Source organism: Quercus suber, unplaced genomic scaffold (assembly GCF_002906115.3).
Source record: "Quercus suber isolate HL8 unplaced genomic scaffold, Cork oak 2.0 scaffold_481, whole genome shotgun sequence".
Classification (NCBI taxonomy): Eukaryota; Viridiplantae; Streptophyta; class Magnoliopsida; order Fagales; family Fagaceae; genus Quercus; species Quercus suber.
Genome location: NW_027069932.1, coordinates 210269 through 231925, shown reverse-complemented (window position 1 = coordinate 231925; position 21657 = coordinate 210269). Strand labels below are relative to the sequence as shown.

The window sequence follows — 21657 nt, the reverse complement described above, 5'->3', positions numbered from 1 at the left end:
TTGGGATCTAGATTCAACTGTTGAAATGCGGAGAAGTAAATGATATCAGCAGAGCTACCATTGTCCACGAGGACCCTCCTTGTGTTGAACCCCTCTATAGTGAGTGTTATAACCAAGGGGTCATTGTGTGGCTGTTTTACTCCTCGGGAGTCACTTTCGTTGAAGGTCATATCCTGATCAGTTCGTCTCTGCTTTGACGGATGTGACCCGTGGACGCTATTCACTTGTCGTTGATGTGTTTTCTTGAGCGATTTGAATGAACCCCAGTGGTAGGTCCCCCGGCAATCGTCTGTATTTCCCCAACTATGTTTTGAGGTGGTTGTGACTGACGACCGTCACTTCTAGAGGAGGACCCCTGTTGGCGCTTGTTTTCTTCTCCGAATTTGCCGTGTTCTCCCTTCTTTACGAATTTCTGCAGCTTCCCCCTCCGTATCAACTCTTCTATCTGCTCCTTGAGATCCCTACAATCTTCAGTGTAGTGGCCGTGATCTTTGTGGAATCGGCAGTATTTACTTTTGTCGCGAACGTTGGGAGATGAGTGTAGTGGTCGTGGTCACTTAAGATAATGTTCGTCCTTAATCTGCGCCAAGATTTTGTCAACAGGCATGACAAGGGGGGTGAATTTCACCGTTCTTGGATTTTTGTCGTCCTTCCTTCTAGGTCCGTCACTGATTCGACGATCAGGACGGTCTCGCTTCTGCCCTCTGCGATCATCTTCTTTTCTTTCTTTGTCTCTTGGCCTATCTTCGTCCTTGATAGCAGCTAATGCATCTTCGGCGTTCATATATTTCTGCGCCTTGAGGAGCATTTCAGCCATCGTTTTTGGGGGGTTCTTCGCAAGTGAGCTGACGAGATCCCTGGACCTCAATCCTGCCTTGAATGTCGTCAGCTGCACCATATCGTCGGCTTCGTCTACTTCCAGTGTTTCCCTCGTGAAACGTTGTACGTACGACCTCAAGGTTTCTTTTTCTCCCTGCCTGACGGTGAGCAAGTGGTCGGCGGTCCTTTTTGGTCGCTGTCCTCCAATAAAGTGGCGTAGGAAAGCGTTGCTCAATTGCTCGAACGTGTCGATTGACGACGTTGGCAACTTCGTGAACCACTCTCGGGCAGCCCCCCTGAGTGTAGTAGGGAAGGAACGACACAAAATTTCGTCCGGGGGCTGTTGAAGTCCCAAGGTTGTCTTGAAGGTATTTAGATGATCTTGAGGGTCCTTCAGCCCGTCGAAGGGCTCGAGCTGAGGTAACCGAAATTTCGACGGCACTGGGCAGTCGAGAACCACCGTTGTAAATGGTGAATCCGTTGCGCGGACCATCCGATCCACACTTCGCTCTGTTTTCTCTTTGATAGCGTTTCTTAGTTCGTCCATCTCTTTCCTCATCTCCCGAAGGATATCTGAATTTTGCTCGACGGGAGTGTTAGGCCTTCGATGGTCACTTCTTCTGTTGCTATCTCCTTCATCTTCCTGATTTCCCTTCGAACGATTATCCTCTTGCTGAAGTCGTGATCTCAATTCTTGGTTTTGCTTAGTTAGTTCTTCAACGGTGGCTGCAAGGGTTTGAACTTGCTGAGCCAGGGTTGCGGCGTCCTGATTAGACTCCATCTTGGAAAGAACAAGAACAGGGAACTACTATTTCGAGTCTGAACACGAAAAGAAAGTCGTTCCCACAGACGGCGCCAAACTGATAAGAATGAACTTGTCAGTGATGTTCGTCGGACGGAGCTAATCCCTTCCACTCGTCTCCTATACACACCGGTGTGGTGCCTGCCACAGCGCCTCCGATGCCAAAGTTAGAATATTGAATTGTCTTTGTAGAGAAATTATAGTGAACCAAGAATGAATAAAATAAACAACCTCTCTCTTACCTCTTTCGTGGGAGTGTGTGGGCTTTATATCTACCCTCATCGTTCCTAGCCGTTGGAGGGGTTATGGAGGTCTTAATGCTCCATTGAGTAACGCCTCAAATCTGAGTAATGAGGCATCAATGTCTTCAAACGGTCTGAACAGCTGGAAGTGTAGCTGTTCAGTTTAACTGCATTAAAGGGACTGAATATCCTCGTCAGTACTGTGATCTACTGCAATGCTCGTCCTGTGCATTTTCTCGTCCGTGACAGGACGATCATTCTCATAGATGGATTCGTCAATGATTATTTACCTCGTCAATCCCTGTGATTTCTGTGTAGAGCATCATTATTTTTGGCAGCCTTATCTAGCCCTGCCGCTGTCACCCCAGCAGTAGGATTACTCTTTGTTTCAGCCACAGAATCTATTTCCTTGGACGCATACCCTCTTCTTTTTCCACGCCCCCCTTCTCACTCATGTGCTTATCAAATTTCTTTAATTCATTATCAATCTCCTCAATACGTTTTTGAAACATCACGTTTGTACACTCACATGATTTCGTACTGGTTGAATCCGAGTCACCTTCCTCTGAAATTGATAATCCACCTGGCAGCACCTTTGGTTGATCACGTGCTTCATTTAAATTTGACTCCCAACTACTCTCAATTACTACCTTTCCCACATTTCTCTTCAGCTTATAGGGTGTAGTACCATAACACTGCCCTCATTATTTTTCTCCGTGGATTTTGTAACTCCATTAATCATGGTAGTCGTTGCTAATTTTGTACCCGTCCCTCTCTCAGCAATTATGCACGCATTTAATTCTTGAGAGAAATCCTCACCCGCATTAATTTTCGGCCCTTCATTGGGAATTAAATTCGAATTCAAACCTACCACATTTTGTCTGAAACATACGCATTATAAGAGGGCTTCCTCGATGGATAGTAGGGATGAGGCTGAGGTACGCCGGCAGCAGCGTACTTGGGCTCCCCGGATCGAGCTGGAGGGGGCTCCCATCCCTTGGGATGCTTCCATCTAGGAATCCCAGCGAAGGCATGCCAACCACATTGCTCAAGCTTTAGAGCATCCCCTTCTCCTCCCCAAGGATATAGAGGCTCTTCGACGCACAAGGCAGCCTGATCCGTTCATGTCGCTGAAGAGAGATCTCACCATGGTAAGCCGTCTTCCCCCCTCCAAATGCTAAGATTCTCTTCCCTTCGCCATCGTCATTGCCATTTTCGTTTTCATTTTCATTTCATCATTTTTTTCATTTTTTTTTAAAATTTCCTTTGTTCTTTTTATACAGGTCACCCAGCAAGCTTATGTGGCCGAGGAATGGGTTCGAAATGCCCATAATAAAGCTAAAGTCAAGAGCCATTCCCGGCGCAAGGTGGAGAAGGTTCTCGAAGCCTTGAAGGAGGAGCACACGGTGTTGTGCAATAAGTTAAAAGAGGTGGATAGCGATCGCAAGAGTGCCCTCACAGGCCTGAAGACAGCCGAAGCCCAAGCCGAGGATCAGCGTAAGCAGCTTTACACCACCGAGATAAACTTAGCCACCTAGAAACAGTTGGTTTTGGACCTTAAGGCCGAGCTGTAAAGGGTCAAGGACGCAGCAAAAGAGGCAGCTTGAGTGGCCAAGGAAGCTGTTGATGCTGCGGTGACCGCGTCCTACAAGCGCGGGGTGGAGGAGATGGAAAAGAGGCTGGTCGAAGAGGTAGCCGAGGTGTGCAGGGACTACTGCACTATGTCCTAGATGGAGGCGCTCAATAGTGCGGGGGTCCCTGCTGAGTCCGAGCTGAGGAAGGATGGGAGTGTATTTTTCCCTGAACACATCCGAGAAGTTCCAGCTAACCTCCCTCTAACTGCTGTTTTACCCCTCCCTCCTCCTGAGCTGGTCTCCAACGCCCAGGGCCTTGCTTTGGATGCTGAGATCCCCCTAGGAGCAGTTGGGAAGGGTAAGGAGGTCCTACCCTCGGCCAAAGATATTCCTTCCGAGGATACCCTTTCCATCAAGGATATAGTTTCCTAAGCCAAGGCAACCGAGTCAAAGTCTGATACTGGGGATGCCAAACTCAAGGACATTGATCCCAAGAAAGGCTCAGTTGGACTTGTTTTCATCAACATCCTAGAAAAAAAAAAAAATTTTTTGATGGTCGCATTGTTGCCCTTTTTTTTGTTGTAGTTTCTGCCACCGCATGTAATGTAACTACTTTTGATTAATGAATGGGCTTTTCTTTCAGTCTCTTGTATCTTTGCTTTTCATACTTTCGAGCTTTTGTTATTACGAATAAATTTGACCTGTTGCCACTTCAGTTTTAACAAGCACTAACAACAATACCTTGCCACTAGTGTAAGTAATTTGACTAAGTACTAACAATAAATCATTTACCCTACATTTACACTGTGAGTTGCTTCTTCCGTGATGAGGGTCGAACCAAATAAAGGCAAGTAGTAAACTTATACTGGGATGAATAATTATGGATTTTAGCTTACCCAGGACCATCAATCCGAGGAGTTGGCTGTATCCTTTAGATCTATGTTGACGCTTAATGATTGAGTCTCAATTTAGACTCTTATAAAATTTGTCATTTGTGCTAACCTCCCCACATCATTTGGTTCGAGGACTTCAGGCATAATTGAGTTTTAGCTTAAACACTTATAAAAGTTTCATTGTGTTAACCTTCCTACATCATTTGGTCTGAGGACTTCAGGCATGATCGAGCTTCGGTTTAAACACTTATAAAAGTTTCATTGTGTTAACCTCCCCACATCATCTGGTCTGAGAACTTCAGACATGATTAAGCTTCGGTTTAAATACTTACAAAAGTTTCATTGTGTGTTAATTTCCCTATAGCTTTTGGTCCGAGAACTTCGGGCATGACTATGGTTCTGTTTAAACCCTTAAAAGAGTGTAGACACCCAATTTTACAACTTGCATTTAACCAACCGGTAGATCTTTAGATTTGTGATACAAAACAAATCTTGATGTTCTAACGATCATAATGGTATGTCATGGGTTTTGATCGGACCACCTGATCAAAAGTTATCATAAAAACAATTTTCAATGATCATGGTTCATGTTAGGTTCTAAGGTCTTAGGATTTTATGTATTTAGAACTCTAATTTGTAATGTTGGCAAACCATGATCAAAACAATGTATTTAGTCTTGTTTAGACTTGCTTAAAGTTGGTTTAATATTGTAAAGTTGGAATCGAGTGGCTGCAGAAGTACTTGGGACTTTCGGCCTGGCTCGATCGATCGAAGAATAGACTCGATCGATCAAAAATCGCACAGGTTGATTTTTCTGCAAAATTTCCAACTTAGCCCTACTTCATTAAACGTTTAGGGTTTTATGTTTTTACCCTAGGTATATAAACAAAACCCTAGCCACGTTTTTGGAGGTTGTCCATATTGCTTTTTGCTCATACATTGCTGTTTTGTGTGAATCTCGTGTGAGATCTTTGAGGAGACTTCCTTTACACAAAACTTAGGGTTTTCAAGGTAGAGATGATTTCAACATCTTGAAGATCATTACAGTTGCAACCATTGGAACTTAAAAGAAAAGCAAGCGGGGAGCTTGTAGCTGATTGAGGAATTCAAGAAAGAAGTAGTTCGTGGATTCGAAGCCTACGCGTGGTCGTGTTAGGAAGTTCTACTGGTGGGTAGCATTAGGAAGTCGAGCGGGGAGCTTGTAGTCCTTTTGTAAGAACTTCAATTCTTTCATAGTGAATTCTGTTATGCCTTGAGGATTGGTGGGTCAAATCCTCCCCAGATTTTTACCGTGTGGTTTCCTGGGTGATCATATCTTGTGTTCATTTACTTTCCGCTGCTCTATATCTTGATATGATTATTTGATTGCTTTAACCTAGAATTGCATAATTTGACTAAGTAACAACTTGGCTAATTAATCTAGGCTACGCAATCTGGTTGTTTAAAGGGTCTAAATTTCCATCAAGTGGTATCAGAGCGGGTAGCTCTTTTGTTTGAGATTTCTATCTCTGAGCTGATCCTTGACCCCTGTTGTCATGGAGCATGGACACTCTCTGTTTGTTCCTTCACACTTTGATGGGAACAACTATGCTTATTGGAAAGTAAGGATGAAAGCATTCCAGAAATCCATTGATGAAAGGGTTTGGAATTCCGTAGAATACGGATGGGAGAAGCCCACTACTCCCATGAGTGAGTGGCAAACTTCTGAAAAAGAAGCAGCAGGCTTCAATAGCAAAGCTATGAATGCCATCTTCAATGCTGTTTCTATGGAGGAATTTAAGAGGATCTCTAATGTTGAGGTTGCTCATATTGCTTGGAAAATCCTCCAAACTGTGCATGAAGGCACAAAGGCAGTTAAGATTAATAAATTGCAACAATTGACTTCTAGGTTTGAGAGTATTAGGATGTCTGATGATGAATCCTTTGATGAATTTTATGCCAAACTGAATGATATTGTCAATTCTGCTTTTAATTTGGGTGAAATCTATGATCAACCTAAAATTGTTAGGAAGATTCTTAGATCTTTAACTGAAAACTTTAAACCCAAAGTGACTACCATCACTAAAAGCAAGGATGTGGACTCCATCCCTGTTGATGAGCTTGTAGGATCTCTTCAATCCTATGAGTCTGACCTACCTAAAGTAAACAAATCCAAATCAATGGCTCTTAAGTCAGTTGATGATGTTGATGGTGGTGGATTTGATGATGAGCTCTCTGCTACAGAGATTGCCTATCTTGCCAAAAACTTTAAGAACTTTCTTAAGAATACCAATAGAAAGGCAAGAGGTACGTACACTGCTGAACCTAGAAATTTTAGGAAGAATGATCCCACTAAGGTGAATAACTTTGAAAAACCTAATGAAAAAGTTGGTCAATCTTCAAATAACTTTTTGGGTCCTCAATGTTTTGGCTGTCAAGGGTATGGTCATGTGAAATCTGAATGTCCTACATTCTTGAGGACTAAGGGTAAAGCTATGGCCGTAACCCTTAGTGATAATGAGGTTTCTGATGATGAGTCCGGTGGTGACGAGGATGGAAACTTCATTGCTTTCACGGCTACTGCTATAGTCAATGAAAGCATATCTGCTAAGGAGAACCCTTCTGATGGGGAACTCTCTGAAGATGCAGATCTTCAAAAGGCCTATAACAAACTTTGCAAAGTTGCTGCAAAGGATGCTATGAAAGTTGAACTTGGCCTAAAGAAAATTGATTCACTTGAGCTTGAAAAGAAAAATTTGCTTGTTAAACTGTTTGATGCTAATGAGCTTTTGAATAATGTTAAATCCGAGAACATGCTTTTGCTTGATAAAGTTAAAACTTTGGAACATGATTTATCTGTTGCGAGATCTGCTAGTTCTAAACTTGATCACATGCTGAATGTTCAAAAATATCCTTCTGATAAAACTGGGTTAGGATATGTTGAAAGCATCTTTGATTCTGCACCACATTCCACAAAGTTTGTTCCTGCTTCTTCTTCTGAACCTTCTGTGAGTAAGGTTGTGAGTGAAACCGTCAAACCACCTGTGAGTGAGGTAGTTAAACCCGTAGAAGTTTCACCACCTAAGAAGATTAGGGTAGACTTAAGAGAATCTAAACCTAAGGAGCCTACCAAATCTAAGGACAAGATGCATGGTAAACCTGCTTGGGTTTGTCATTATTGTGGTAAGTCTGGACACATTCGTCCTAACTGTTACAAGCGTCAAGCTGATAAGAGAGCAACTAAACCAAAAGTGCCTGTGCCTCAAGCACAAGATCCTATGGCACTAATTGGTGAATTGGTAAAGGTGTTAAACCTTTATTCCAATCCTGGAGTTGGAAATCACTCAAATGTGAATAAGAACTCTAATGCTCGTGGTGCATCTAAAAAGTTTTGGATGCAAAAAACTCGAACTAACTTAGTCTTTCTGACATGGTCCTTGTACTTCATTGCTCTTTTCTTTTGTGACCATTGTTCTTTTGTTTTTTTTTTTTTTGTGTTTTTCTTTGTTCTAGGACTTGCATTGCATTACATTCATGCATTTCATTCTAGGATTTATTTGTTTTCTCTTTTAATAATAAAAAAAAAAAAAGGAAAAGGAGAAAGCAAAAATTATGGTTGACACTATTTTTCTTGATTTTTGAAAAACAAGGTTGGTCTATCTTTCTACACATGTCATGTCTTGTGTACCTTGTTTAACTTTGATGAACTTATTCATTACACTTGACTAGTTAAAACTTTGTAGTGCATGTTGTGTGGGAAAGATGTGTGTGGTTATTAATCACTTTGTCTTAATCATGAAGTCATATGTTATTTGACTGTCGAACTTGATCCTTTTGAGAAAGGCATAAATAACCATCTCACCACTATTTACTGGCCAATCATGAACACCTTAGTGCATATCATAAGATTTTGTGTACTTGTTACACATGCACAAAAAGAACATAAGGTGATGCCTCGGCTTAATTGCTTAATGCTTAAAACTGGTGTGTACTATTAGGCTTGATGCCAATTCACTTAATTCAAATCGGTGTGTACTATTAGGCTTGATGCCATTTCACATAATATATTTCACATTCTAATGAGGCAAAAATACAAAAAACTTACATGATTGCAAGCTTTTGTTCTAGGAGATGTGGGAGTTATATGATGTACCTCTTTAGGTGATAGTCTCTTTTAAATTCTATGTGATGAATTGTGTAGACTTTGTGTTTTTTATTACTATTCACATATCACCTCACATGTATCTCAAGTTTTTGCTAGTATCACACACTACACAAGTTACTCTTTGTTAAACACTGTACATGCTAGTGTGTGTGTCTTTGGTCTGACCAACCAAGTTTGAAAATATCTTGAGATTTGTGCACAACATATTTGTTGCTTGAGAAAATCCAAAGGGAGAATGATTGAAATTTGTTTTGAGAAAATTGGGTTGAAAATTTTGGGTTTTTGAAAAATCATTCCATCTCATACTCATGCATTTTGTTTTTACAATTTAATGCTTTGAGGAAGTATTTTTAAAAATCTGGTTTGTGTCTTTCAAAACTGTGATTTTTCTCAAAATTTAGTGAGTTTCTGCCCAATTCGATCGATCCAGTGTGTTTTTCGATCAATTGAAAAAGTGCTCTCGTTTGTTTAAAAAATGACTGTCACATTCAATCGATCGAATGTAATTTTCGATCGATCGAATATCGTGAAAAAGCTTTTTAAAAGTTCAAATCTAACTTTTTCAAAATCACTATTCATACTTTTTCAAACTTTTTCTTCTCTCACTCCGAGTTGGCAAGGCTCCACATAGCGATTTTTGTCGTTTTCTTCCGAAGTTTTTGCAAAATCTCTCTCTCCTCAAGCCGGTAAGTCTATTTTGCCCTTCCTTTTGATTTTATTTTCATCATTTCATGCATATATTCATGCATTTAGGGGCGATTTTCGCACTTTGCATTTTTGGGATTTTCTTTTGATTCAAGCCATATTTTATGCAATTGATCATTGGGTTTTTGTGGGGACACATCATAAACATGATCCTTGGTGGTTAATTTGATCAATTTTGAGTTTGGTGAAAAATTGAAAATTCTAGGGTTTCTATTTGATCCGATTTGGGGCTTTTGTTAAATTGGGAAGAATTTGATGAAATTGGCTTGTTGTGTTGTTGTAATTAAGCATTATAATCTTTGTGCTATGTTGTGTAATGCTCAATTCATCAATTTGGTTAAAAATTTCAACAAGTGGTTTTCAATTTTTGGGATTTTTGATAGAAATTCCTTGTTCAAGCCAATTTTGTCAATTTAATCTCAATTGAACTTGATTGTTTACTGCATTAGTACATGCATCATGGCATTGTATCTGTTCATGCATCATGTAGACTTTCATTCTATTGATTTTTGTGCTAACTTGCAGTCTACCCTTGGTTTTGTTTTTTTTTTTTTGTATTTCTTTTGGTTTTCTCTTTGTGTCTCTGTCCTTTCCTTTGCATCATGCCTAGGAAAACTAGAGTCCGTAGGACTATTCCTTCTTCATCTCCGTCCCCTCCTTCCTTTGACCGTGAGAAATTTCTGAGTGAGAAAAACCATGAGATTTTTGAGAAGCTAAACATTAGGAGAAAGATATGGGCTGAACGTTCTGTGCTGTTAGATGAACTCGATCCTACCATTAGGGCAAATTTTGAGCGTAGGGGCTGGTTACCGTTGGTGGATGTTTATGATCCTCCTCCACCTTCGGCCTTGATTAGAGAGTTCTATTCGAACATCTCTATCCGCATCTATGATTCCAACACTTTAGTAAAGAGTTGGATACGAGACGTAGAGTACTCCATTACTCCTCAGGTAGTGGCAGATACTCTAGGGGTACCATTGGTCCAGCATCCTATCTATCCATATGATGAGTCTCCCGAGCTGAGCGATGTTTTGTCTTACATCACTGGTACTACTGTCCAGTGGGGTTCTGATCCTCGGATCACTTCTGCTGAGCTCTCCGGGTTACACTATTTATTCTTTAGGATAGATTGTCATTCTATCTGGCCCATTTCTCATGTTCACACCATTCCTCTTGAGAGGTGTGTCTTTTTGTACGCCTTGGTTACCGATGCTCCTATTAGTTTTCCCCATCTTTTTCTTCGTTCTTTGAACGAAGTTTATAGGAGTTCATCCTCTTCTCATACTCTTGTACATCCTATTTTCATTCATAGGATTCTTCTTTATCTTGATTTTAGTGGCTTTCCTTCCTCTGAGCCTGTTCATGTGATAGCTCCTATAGGTGTGTCTTTTCTTCGACAGAGGGCCACTTATTTTCGAGCTGGTTCTAAACACCCTAGGTCTGAGCCCTCTAGTAGCGCACCTCCTCCTTCTTCTGCAGGTCTTGCTGGTGAAGATGTTCCTGATCCAGTTGGTGATGATGCTGCTGCTGCTGATGTTCCTCCACCTCCTTCGGCCGACTTCGATGTTCGTCGTACTTTGGAGGCTGTCATGACCGTTCAGGCGGCTCATGGTCAGATTTTGGTGGACTTGCTAGACGAGATTCGTGCTCTCCGAGTTGATTTAGCGCGTCTTCATTCACCCTCACCACCTCCTTTTGATGGCGACTTGTGATTGCCCTTTGGCATTCCGTCACAAAAAGGGGGAGTGGAGTTTTGACTTGTAGAGGAGTTTTTGTAGTTAGGGGGAGATTTTTTTTAGACTTGTTGAGTTTTTAGATTGTATCTAGGTGCTTCACTTTGTATATCATTTTTGGGGATATTCATGTTAGGGGGAGTAACATTGATTGATATACATGTTATTTTTTATTGATTCTTGTTGCTTTGTGATTCACTGCGTATTGATTTATATTTATGAGTTGATCATTCATATATGTCTTTATTTTGTGTTGTGTGAATCTTACAAGAATGTTATACTTGTTGTTTTACTCTTTTCTGTCACACATGCATTTATACATTTGTTGAGTATTTCAGGAATATACAGGTTGATTCAACTAAGCTGCTGTCTACACTTGCAACCGATGGATAGTAGTTAGGCTGAATTTGAATTTATGAGTATTAACTTTGTAAATGGCTTTTTACTTGTAAACTTTGAGCTTTTAATTAGGGTTTTGTCACGGATTGCCAAAGGGGAAGTTTGTTAGGTTCTAAGGTCTTAGGATTTTATGTATTTGGAATTCTAATTTGTAATGTTGGCAAACCATGATCAAAACATTGTATTTAGTCTTGTTTAGGCTTGCTCAAAGTTGGTTTATTATTGTAAAGTTGGATTTGAGTGGCTGCAGAAGTACTTGGGACTTTCGGCCTGGCTCGATCGATCGAAGAATAGACTAGATCGATCGAAAATCGCACAGGTTGATTATTCTGCAGAATTTCCAACTCAGCCCTACTTCATTAAACGTTTAGGGTTTTATGTTTTTACCCTAGGTATATAAACTAAACCCTAGCCACGTTTTTGGAGGTTGTCCAGATTGCTTTGTTGCTCATACATTGCTGTTTTGTGTGAATCTTGTGTGAGATCTTTGAGGAGTCTTCCTTTACACAAAACTTAGGGTTTTCAAGGTAGAGATGATTTCAACATCTTGAAGATCATTACAGTTGCAACCATTGGAACTTAAAAGAAAAGCAAGCGGGGAGCTTGTAGCTGATTGAGGAATTCAAGAAAGAAGGAGTCCGTGGATTCGGAGCTTGCACGTGATCGTGTCAGTAAGTTCTACTGGTGGGTAGCATTAGGAAGTCGAGCGGGGAGCTTGTAGTCCTTTTGTAAGAACTTCAATTCTTTCATAGTGAATTCTGTTTTGCCTAGAGGATCGGTGGGTCAAATCCTCCCCAGGTTTTTACCGTGTGGTTTCCTGGGTGATCATATCTTGTGTTCATTTATTTTCCGCTGCTTTATATCTTGATATGATTATTTGATTGCTTTAACCTAGAATTGCATAATTTGACTAAGGAACAACTTGGCTAATTAATCTAGGCTACGCAATCTAGTTGTTTAAGGGGTCTAAATTTCCATCAATAACTAACTTATGTTGTGTGAATAATATTTAACAGTGTGACAATTACTCGTTCATGGATAGAAACTTCAATTCCTCGGAAACATGGACCTGCTATTGCTGGTTATGAGTCGGTATGGTTATTAAGTTATAGGAAATTATTATCTCTTATTTCAAGGCCTTTATCTCCAATATTTCATTTTAGCAATTTGACTGAGAATCTTTCTGTCTTGTAGGATCTGAATAAGTTCTTTGAGAATGTGTTACAGGGTAGTCCAATTTCTGTTGTGACATTTTTAGTGCCATTTCTGAATGTGTTTTCCAATTATAAATCTTAATGGAGTGTTCAACAACTTCTAGTAAGTTTAATCAATATGTGGGTGTTTTATCAATATGTTTTAGGCTTTCTTGAAGCATGTTGATTTTGAAGTTGTCCACTGTGCTATGATTGCAAGTCCTGGTTTCACAAAGGTCTGGTGTAGTCTTATGATCTTTCCTTAAGTATAAACGACATATGTTTGGAGTATATAGGTTTACATTTTTTCCCCCCTGATTGGTGCCTCCAAATATATATGTTTCAGGATCAGTTTCATCGTCACTTATTGTTGGAGGCAGAAAGAAGACAGCTGAGACCTATTATCGAGAACAAGTCACCGATAGTTCTTGTGCATACAACATCAGGATACAAGTATGGTTGCTATCTTTTTTGCTTCTGGTGCTAAAGTTTTTAGAATAGTAAAGGAGATAGTCTGTGATAGTAACTAACAGTGAGATAGAATGGTTCTAAAGATAGTAGTAGTGGACCTATATATAATGGCAGCAACATAAAGTTGATTGATGACAATGATGCTGCAACAAGGAGAATCCCCTTGATCTAAAAAATGTACATAAGTCAGCTACTAGTTTGTTTTATGCACTTTGGATGTTTGTTGTTAGAATCCCCTTGATCTCCCATTATTTGATACTTATACTATTTTTGCGCTGTTCTTGTTGTCTAGTTTCTGACAGTTCTTAGCAGTCACTTCTTGAAAAGTTTTTGCTTAGCTTGCCAATGAGTTTCTGACTTGCTACATTAACACGTATATGCACTAAATAGTAAATACACTTTCTAAATGACCAAATAAAATTTTCACAAACAAAAAAACTGTTTCTAGTCATAGAAACAGTGGACCAGAAACAGTTTAATTGTGATGATAACAAAATTTTTAGCCCATCTGAGTTATTTCATGGACCTATTTACAGTTATATAGCCCTTGTCACTGGATCTGCATTACAGTTGTATAACCCTTGGACAGTACCAAAATATTTTAGAACCATGTTTCTTGACTTTGTATTTGTTTCTTAGTTCTGTGAATGCTTTCTATTTGTTGTTATTTGACTTTGTTTTGGTGAGTTATTGCATTATTCATCTTCAATACTTAATTACTATATGCTTTCGTTTCTCAAAAAAAAAAAAAAAAAAAACTATATGCATTTGGTGAGAAGACTGGTCATAGCCCTAGTAGAATTGAATTATTTGACATCACCCATGTGCAAGCTAATGGGCAAGCGGTAAATGAACCAACACAAGATGCATTGGTATGAAATCTTCTAATTATATTAATATAGATAGTATATTTTTATGAGGTTTTGTTGCAAGTTACTTTTCTTTTTAGTTGGCATTGAGGAATCTTACTAAAGTGAATGAGGGGGCATTGCAAATATCTCAAGATTAAATGTTTGTGGAGGTGTTTGGACTTGAGCGTCATGGACGAGTTCGTGGCTATAGGGCTGGAGTCACTCCTACGAAGTTATGGGTTCCTCCTCATCCAAAATGTATGATCTTGAGAAGCGACTCCAAGAATCTGAACAAAAATGCTTAGAATCTGAACACAACTGATAGAGGCTGATACAGAGTTGAAAGAAGAAGTAAAGCACCTCAAAAGCATGCTTGAACAACAAGCTATTCAAATGGCAGAACAAAGAAGACATTTTGAGGACCAACAAGCTAGTCAAATGGTAGAACAAAGAGCACATTATGACAATATAATGATGCAAATGTTGAGTTATATCACCTCACAATTATTCCAATCTAGTAGTGATCACTAAGGTATGAAGATCAACTCAAGCTAGTCACTGTTTTAGTACTATTGGATAAATTTGGAATGACTTGTTGAGCTATTTTTGTGGATAGAATAGATAGGTACTAGTTTGCTTTTTGCAATCCTTATCTTGAAAATTTTATTGTGGATGTTCGTTTTTTTGGTAGCTGATGAAAGTAGTGAGTAGTGACATTAGAACAAATAAGTGGGGTATAGTAGAGAATAATTTGGATGATGTAAGTTATTTTCAGACTCTGTTCATTACCTTAGAAATTGGTGAGTGTCTCTGAAACCATAAATCCAAAACCTTGAACCAAGAAATTTATTTAATTCTTTTTTAAATTAAAAAGAATTACAGGAGAAACGTTGGTATTTGTCTCATCAATCCTTCCAAAAATATCTACTATATATCCCATCTCTCTATTCTGTACAAGGATTTTTATATGTATGTGTTGAATTGACTTTCAATTTTTTTTTTTTGGTTGTGGCAAATTTTTTCTGCTTCAAGGTTGGATATACCCAGTGCTTGGCAATTGCCGCAGGTAATTTTTTCTTTTTTGGTTTTATATTGATGTGCTGTAATTTGATTGCTTTGGAAACTAAATTACTGTGTTTGCTTGGTGTGACTATTTGTGATATTAAAAATAAAATAAGAAATAATAAACAGGTACCCACGTATTTTATGGACCTATGTTCTTTCCAAGTGTTCTTAAATTTTATTTTATTTTTATTTTTTATGGATAAATGGATTTTTTATGAAAGAAAGTAATTTCGTAAGACTTTGTTGATGAATGATGTTTCTTTAATCAGCATGTTTTATTTAAATATATGAACTTTGTTGTGCATTTTTTGTTCTTTTTAAAATTGTGGGTATCTTGAATTTGATATTGTGGAAAGGTGTGTAGATATATTTGCTGGGAAATTAACAAACTTTTGGTATCATTCTCTCTTTTTCAAAAACTTGAGGGCACCCATAATGGCTGAAATGTTCAATTGTACTAGTTGATAACTTCTTGCTTTGGAGATGATGATGAAGAATAAAATGTATCAAAACTTTTGACTCTTGGACAGATTTGATCTTTATACAAATTGTGGTTGTTGATATCTTTTCTCTTAAACAATAATTGACATATCGGTTGTTTGTATGCGGCCCTTAATCTGTTAATTTGTAGGTTTGAGTTTAGAGATCAAAGAAAGTGTAATTGTAGCAATATATCACTTTTGCTATATATCTATATCATAGCGTATCATCTCAACAATTGTGAGTGTAATTGTAGCAATATATAAATATATAAATATATATTTTGTGCATGATTGTGGTTATTTTATAAATAAAATAAAATCTTATTTTGAGGGTTAAGAGACCCCTTAAATAATTTTATTTATCAAGGGTTGTAAATATAACTCTTTTAAAAGACCTTCAAAATTTCCTTTTCGACGGTATATGTTTCGAAGGTTATCAAGGGGGTAACTGGATTCTTAAAATAATTTTTTTCAAGGTTTTTTAATACTTTTTTTAAGGGTTTGGACCCTTGAAAAAAGTCAGATTTGTTGTGTACATCCTCCCCAATCTATATATATATATATATATATATTAATTTATACACACACTAGCTCACATTGCCTTTCATTCGGTCAGTCCAAAATTTCTCTCTTCAAAGTCTCCAGGGGAAAGTATCATTTGATTAAAGAAAACACCAAACCTGGAAGAAGATTCTTCCAGGGTCACCATGCCCCCAACATTGCCTAAGGCTTTCTCGGCTCGGCTATTGGAAACCAACACCAGTATTTTAATGGATACCAAACCCGAAATATTACTCCAGTTTTTAATCGGGCACCCCAAGATATATATCAAATGTACACTCATGTTATGCACTCATGTTATGTACCAATTGATTCTCAAAAAAAAAAAAAAAATGTTATGTACCAATTAATAATAGGCTGAACATTTCAGGGGAGAAAACAATTATTACCTGAAATAGAATAAAAAAGCTTATGATTTAAAAAAAAGCAGGATTGAAGATTAATCTATTCACAACAATCAATATCTATATATTATTATTATTATTATTATTATCATATACTATATATAATAGCAGAAGCTGAGAGGGAGTTGATTCCTATAATTAGGGAGATGTTGACACGTTTAAATAAAAAAGCGATACCTTATATTAGTTGCCAATGCTACAACACCGTTTAAAAGCCTCTGGGTATAAAAGAAAACTAACCAGTTAAAATGAAATTAAAAGGGCTTACAAAATACTCCCAAAAAAACCTTGCAATACTGAGAACGGAGAAGGAGAGAGAGATTGAGAGATCAAAAACTGAAACCCAAAACTCTCTCTCTCTCTTCTCACGAACCCTAATCTTTTTCTTCAAGATGAAGAAGAGCCGTACAGAGGAAGGGAAAAACTTGCGATCCATTGAAGATTCGTACGGCCGGCCATAGCCATACAGCGGAGAATCGTGCGATTAAAGGTTTCTCTTCTTTCTTTTTTTCGTTTCCTTTTGGATTTTCTTTCTTCGTTTTGAATTTTCTATTCTGATATGTGTGTATATGGATTTGCACCGAAGAGGTGGAAGTGAGGGTGAATCTGAACTTTCGATCGGGGACTTTCTCCTTCCCTCTTTGTATCGCTAGGTTTTTTTAGTTGCAAGCCTTTTGTTTATTTTGCTTAAACCGTTTTTAATAAAAAACACACACACAAAGCCCATATGTCCTGTTTTTAATTTTAGACAGTGGGGTTTTTTTTTTTTTTTTTTTTTTTTTGAGAGATCCATTTGGGCATTATTTATGATTCACGTATTTTGGTTTGATTGGTTATGATTTAGGTTTTTTGGTTAGGCGTAGTTTTGTTTAATTTATGTAAATAGACGGGTTAGAATTGGTTTAATCTCTTACTCTATTGTCTTCTTTAGGTTTGCTGTCAATTTAGGGATTTGAGATACTAGGGTTTTTTTGTTCAAGCCTTTTGTTTATTTTGCTTTAACCATTTTTAATAAAAAAAAATTATATATATATATATATATACACACACAGCCCATATGTTCTGTTTTTAATTTTAGGCAGTGGGTTTTTTTTTTTTTTTTTTTTGAAAGATCCATTTGGGAATTATTTATGATTCAGGTATTTTGGTTTGATTGGTTATGATTTAGGTTTTTTGGTTAGGAGTAGTTTGTTTAATTTATGTAAATAGACGGGTTAGAATTGGTTTAATCTCTTACTCTATTGTCTTCTTTAGGTTTGCTGTCAATTTAGGGATTTGAGATACGGAGATAGAGTTCAGCACAACTCCATGACTAACATGATCGGAACGAAACACAGACCGACGAAAGGTACATATCAATTCTCTGTGTTCGAATATGAACTTAAATTCGGATGTTCATTCTCATTCTTTAGATGTTTTGTTGTGAATATTATTTCTTACGTCATGATCTGTATTCAGAAATGCATAATAGTGAAAGCTTTTCAAACTTGATAGAACCAAATCACAAATGCATCCTATATAGATCCCTATCACTTTTTTAATCTTTGTGCTTTTGAACGTTCGTTTATTTAATTAATGACTTTTCAAGCTCTTTGAATTGCTGCCTCTCCTCTCTTTTTACTGTTTTCTCTACCAGAAAATGAAAAACCCATTTCTTTTTTACTGTTTTCTCTACCAGAAAATGAAAATCCCTTTTCTTCTTTGATATCTAAAATTTCAAATACAATTATAAATAATTTTTAAAAGTATTAATAAATATATTTTTTAACAACTTAAACCGTTTCACACCACTTAATAAAAGTTCTAAATTGCCACATCCTCAAACGAATGGCACCTCTGTCAGTTTTTTGATTTGTCCATAGATCTTTATTTTTATAGTTTGCTTGAATGCTGATTTTCTTTTTATTTATCTCATACTTCGTTTTACATTTTGTTCATTTACTCTATTCCTGTTTCAATTGGCTTTGATTTGCATGTTTTAGCCAGCTTCTATCTTTACAAATTGATTTCTTCAGCCAATTCTCTCTTCTACTTAATTTACATCCTTACCGCTGCTTTTTGTTATTCGAATTGAATAAAAATCCAGATGTTTATTCTGTCTCTATCAATGTTTTGGCCTCAGATTAATATTTTTGTTTTTCCTACTTTACTAATATTATAATCTTTTCCAAATTGGAATTATTATATTCTTTGATTATTTACTATCTTCTTTGAAATTGAAAATTATAGGTAATACTAAACAAAGGTGCACAATGTCATCAGAGACAATCTAAGTCATTTTTTGTTCTGCATTCATAGGGATAGGTAGTTGGTAAAAGAAAAAACGGCCAAATAAAACCTCTGCCTCCTTCCAATGGTTAATTTGACACCCATTCTGTTTTGCTTCTTTTCTGTAGCACCTATACCCAAGGTCAGCATTTTATTACTTGATGTGCTATACACTTTATTTTGATGCTTTCTTTTTGATTTATTGTAATCCTTTTTTTTTTGGGAGTGGCATCATGGGGTTTAGTCCTTGAATATGTGTAGAAAAAAATATGTTCGTCGTTCAATAATGGTTGATTTCTTAGCATTTAATTTTTTTCAATGTTTGTAGGTTTTGCTGTTTTGGGCTGCTCTAAATAAGTATATGATTCATAAAGTATTTCATGTTCACATAATTTTTTATATGCGCGTGCATCCAGCCTTTGGTGTTAGTTTTTGAGTTTTTATTGCAAATTTTGCTTTGCAACCCAATGAAAAGATAAAAAGAAGGTAGTGGGCTGATTTTATATTGATTAGTAAATACTGTTTTGCTACATTACTAAATCAAGATTTAAGGTTTGGCTACCTTTTTCCCTAATTTCCTTCTTTTTTTTCCCAATTTTTTGAACTCTGTTTTGTTTAGTTTCTTGAACTAATTATGTTCTGTCGATGGCTACATGCTAAAGGATTACTAAATCAAAGATTTTATTTTCTTTTATTTTATTTTTTCGGAGTGACATGATTTGGAGGTAACAATAGATGAAGCTTTGCCTTTGTTGTTTTCCTTCTTGACATTTAATTTTACTATTATTTTTTTATTGTTATATATCCCTGATTTACTAGAATGCTTATTTTGTTTTTGTTTTATTTTTTTGGAGCATCTTACGCTTTCCTTTTGTTTTAATAATAATTTCTCATATATTTCAAAATCGTTCTATTAGACTTTGTTTCTTTTAATTTCTGTACTGCTTAGGCTAATAAACTTAATTTATTGGCAGGTTTTCTTAAATGTTGTTGTGGTTAGCTTTGTTTATTTTCTTAATTCATTTGTTTTTATTGTGTATGTCTTTGTGTTTTGGGTTGAGTGCTTATAGATTCTTTAATTTTATTCATTTATTTTATGAATAGAAGATTACATAATAATGGGTGAAAAGCTTCATGAATTCCATAACTTGGATGTGTGCATAATCTAATTTATCTCTGTGTAATTTTGAAGCAAATCCTAAAAAATTTGAGGAACTTCAGTGTAATTAATCTTGATTCTTGCTATCTTATTGAGTGCTTATGTTTAGGTGCTTTTGTTTCTTTATGATTTGGCTTTCATGAAAGTGTTAAGAAATAGTTCAAGAGGAAGGATTATTTGATTAAATGAAGGGTTTGCAACAGCCAAATCATGATCCATATAAAACTTAATTTGTCTAAAATTTCCAATTATTAACTCCGGCTCTTATATATAACTAGCTTAAAACCGCACACTGTGCGTGATACTTTTATTTATTACAAAAGACAAACCATAGGTGAAAATTTAAAATTTTCATAATTGGTTGGAGGACACTTTTATTCCTTCAGTTCCATGTGTGTAGCAGCCAATGTGGCATGACCACAAAACTGAAGTTGCAAAGGGGTATCTAACATTTGCAGTGTTAATTACTCTCTAATCAATAATTAATTTTAGTATAAAACTTCATAAATTAACTGTGACTAAGATTACCAATTGAAAATCAGTCTTATAAAGAAAGATTGGCTATATCAATGACGTATATTAGTACTTTATTAATTTGTTTTAGATATGATCAGACGTCAAAAGGATACTAAGCAAAATGCATCAAAGAAAAAAAAAAAATTTGAACTCTAATGTATATACTACCTTACTCTATGAGTCTTTATGTATTTCATTATATTGTTAAATTTTTTAAAAATTTCTTTAGAAGAGTAAACTGAATGTACTGTTAAGTTACTGTGATTGCCATATTTCCTTTACAAATTATCATATTAAATCTCCAATATACATATGTTTTAGTTTTAAACTGTTTAAAATCTGAAAAATTGGTAATTTTAACAGACTTTCTTATCCTGTTATTTTGTTAAAATTCAGATTTGTAACATTCACTAAGTGTTCTCAAGAAACTTTGCTGGATAAAGCTGACAGGTTAGGACAGCCTTACTATCATTCTTATCCTTTTGACTCCTACTCTTTTCAATTTCATATTAATATGATAAAATTTATTCAATTCGTCATTGAAGTTGGTTCCATTTTTGCCTCCGCTAGTGAAAGAAAAATCGAAATAGATACTTATCAAAGAACATTGAACCATATTTAAGAGCTGATAGGTGTTGGTGGTCACAATGAAAAGATGGAGAATTTTCGTTTTTATATTAATCTATATTAGTGCTTTTTAAGTATTTTTTTTTTGTTCAAACACAAGCTTCTGATATGTGAGTGTATATTTATGTTAAAGCTCCTGCTATATATTGATCATAGAATAAGAAAGGTGAATGAAGAAAAGCACCAGCTATATTGACCAATGCTGTTGATAGATACTTTAATAAAGAAAGGAGGAGGGTAATGATTGTTGTTTATCGATTTTTGCTTAAAAGTTTACTGAGTATTAAATTAATTGCATTTTCTTCAATGATCAAAATGAAACTCATGTTTTCAACTTGAAAGATAGAAGCTTTGGAGATTTACAGAATATCCATCCAGCTTGGCTTCTCTCAAATTTGCTTTAGGCATATGTAAGGTAGTACACTTCCAAAGTTTCTTATTGAGTTAAAATAAAGGAAAACATTATGAAAGTGTATGTAAATGATGCTGTATTGAGTCATTTTGGTGAATAGATACAATTTTGCTGCTGACAAAATACATCCATCCGGGTCTTCAACACCAGTTGATGGTGCCCAATTTGTTTCACAAAATTTTAGAATCTCAAGGGAGTCTATTACCTCCACAAGCAGCATTTAGTTCAGTTGAAATTGAATGTTACAGAATTTTTTATTATTTTATTTTAACTAAAAAATATGAGTTAGTTTTGATTTAAGCTTTTGGGTTGGGTTAGTTGTATAGTGAAAAGGCAT

At 36.5% G+C, this 21657-nt stretch overlaps 1 long non-coding RNA gene across 4 annotated transcripts; it reads left to right on the top strand.

Annotated features, from left to right (window-relative positions):
- The first annotated feature begins 16575 nt into the window (after window positions 1–16575).
- On the top strand, window positions 16576–21414 carry LOC136063057 (uncharacterized). 4 transcript variants are annotated; one of them, XR_010624759.1, is made up of 4 exons: window positions 16576–16828; window positions 17593–17686; window positions 18637–18748; window positions 20678–21162. It is a non-coding gene; the product is annotated as an uncharacterized LOC136063057 (long non-coding RNA). The 4 variants fall into 4 exon arrangements; XR_010624760.1 differs by having other exon boundaries at window positions 18568–18748; XR_010624761.1 differs by lacking the exons at window positions 18637–18748; window positions 20678–21162 and adding an exon at window positions 21251–21414 and having other exon boundaries at window positions 16578–16828.
- The last annotated feature ends 243 nt before the right edge of the window (window positions 21415–21657 follow it).